Here is a 2,351-nt window from a genome sequence, read left to right as displayed (position 1 = left end):
TGATGGCTGAACAAAGCAAAGCGGATCAGTTGTCTACTTCACCATCCTTTACATACTTGAAGATGTCTTCTGCGGAAGGATGAGCTTGGACTAGATAATCTCTAGGATTCTTTCCAACTCTATTGGCTAATAATAGATCCCAGCCCAAGCCACATTTGCTCACTATTTGGGTTTTGATGGCTCAGCGTGAGTGTAAATAGCAATTGCTTTCTGTTCTGGTCAGAAATTCTGAGGGTCTCTCCCAGACTGATTCTTTTATGAAGGCAAACTAGCCACCTTTTGCTTCAGTTCTTACCTAGCCTTTAATCATTGAATGTGTGTTGCCTCAGACAAACTGAGACCTGGGGAAAAGACCTTAGCTTAAAAAGGTCAAGGTCTCTTTTCTCTGCGGAATCACCATGGTGGCCAGGACCCTGTACACGTACACTGAAACTGGAAGGCCTTCAAGGTCCTCATCGCTGCCCAGTACAGTGGGGCCCAGATCCGCGTGCTGTCCTCCCCTTCCCACTTCCACTTCGGTCAGACCAACCACACCCCCAAATTCCTCCGAAAATTCCCTGCTGGCAAGGTTCCAGCTTTTGAGGGTGATGATGGGTTCTGTGTGTTTGAAAGCAATGCCGTTGCACACTATGTGAGCAATGATGACCTTCATGGTGCGACTCCAGAGGCCGCTGCCCAGGTGATCCAGTAGGTGAGCTTTGCAGACAGCGACATCGTTCCTCCAGCTAGTACCTGGGTGTTCCCCACTCTGGGGATCATGAACCACAACAAACAGGCCACAGAGAATGCCAAGGAGGAGGCGGGGCGGGTACTGGGGCTGCTTGATGCTTACCTAAAGACCCGGACTTTCCTGGTTGGGGAGCGTGTGACTATGGCTGATATCACAGTTGTGTGTACCCTCTTGTTGCTCTATAAGCAGGTCCTAGAGCCGTCTTTCCAGCAGGCCTTTCCCAACACCAACTGCTGGTTCCTCACCTGCATCCACCAGCCTCAGTTCCAGACAGTGTTGAAAGAGGTGAAGCTCCACGAGAAGATGGCACAATTCGATGCTAAAAAGTTTGCTGAGAGTCAGCCTAAGAAGGAGGCCCCCAGAAAAGAGAAGGGACAGCGAGAAGAAAAACAGAAGCCCCAGGCTGAGCGGAAGGAGAAGAAGGCACTTGTGGCCCCAGGCCCAGAGGAGGAGATGGACGAGTGTGACCAGGCTCTGGCTGCAGAGCCCAAGGCCAAGGATCCCTTTGCCCACCTGCCCACGAGTACGTTTGTGTTGGATGAATTTAAGCGAAAGTACTCCCATGAGGACACGCTGACGGTGGCCCTGCCGTACTTCTGGGAGCACTTTGACCGCGACGGCTGGTCCTTGTTGTACACTGAGTACCGCTTCCCCCAGGAGCTCAGCCAGACCTTCATGAGCTGCAACCTCATCACTGGAATGTTCCAGCACCTGGATAAGCTGAGGAAGAACGCGTTTGCCAGCATCATCCTTTTTGGCACCAACAACAGCAGCGCCATTTCTGGAGTCTGGGTTTTCCGGGGCCAGGAACTCGCCTTCCTGCTGAGTCCAGACTGGCAGGTAGATTACGAGTCCTACACGTGGTGAAAGCTGGATCCTGGCAGTGAGGAGGCCCACACCATGATCCGAGAGTACTTCTCCTGGAGGGGGGGCCTTCCAGCACGTGGGCAAACCCTTCAATCAGGGCAAGATCTTCAAGTGAACGTCCTCCCTGCTACCACCTAGCTGCCTGCTTCCTCCTCTGCAGGGAGGTGCCAGTCATTAAACGAAACTGAACACACAAAAAAGAAAAGGCCAAGGTGTTCCACTACATCCAGGGCCATCAACAGTCATCCTGATCTGTGTCTCGCCATAGGACTCTGATAACTCTGGAGGAGACAATGAGGCTGATGACTTTGCACAGCCCTGCCTCTCTTATATCTAATTCACTTGCAAGTCAAGACATCACCCTCCTGATATAACTGGCCCTCCTCAAGGACAAAAGATGAATAACAACAACAAACAATAAATCAATGAATGTGATAGAAGGATGCTAGGAAAACTGGAGAAAACTAGGAATATAACCCAACCTACATGTGAATAAAAATCTCATTAAACCATCCCTCAATTAGTTTCACACAATCATTGTGAAAGCTGTGAATGAAGGGAATCCCATCAACTTCTTAAGCGGTCCTGGGAGACACTTTGCGTGTGTGTGAGTTCGTTCTTCATTGCCAAAGAAGACCAAATAATGACATGATTTGCATTTGACTTTGTTTTGAGTGAGGGAGGGCTGTGCAGGTCACCAGCCTCTGTGGCAAAGTAGAAAGAATCCTGACAATGAAATTAGGATTCAAATCCT

General features: G+C 50.0%; 1 pseudogene; it reads left to right on the top strand.

The window, feature by feature from the left end:
* Positions 1–398: 398 nt before the first annotated feature.
* LOC140514835 (elongation factor 1-gamma-like) lies at positions 399–1,802 on the top strand (annotated as a pseudogene).
* Positions 1,803–2,351: the final 549 nt, after the last annotated feature.

The sequence above is a fragment of the Notamacropus eugenii genome, chromosome 7 (genome assembly GCF_028372415.1).
Source record: "Notamacropus eugenii isolate mMacEug1 chromosome 7, mMacEug1.pri_v2, whole genome shotgun sequence".
NCBI classification, from domain to species: Eukaryota; Metazoa; Chordata; class Mammalia; order Diprotodontia; family Macropodidae; genus Notamacropus; species Notamacropus eugenii.
Note: the sequence above shows the minus strand (reverse complement) of the source record. Positions and strands in the feature narration are given on the sequence as shown.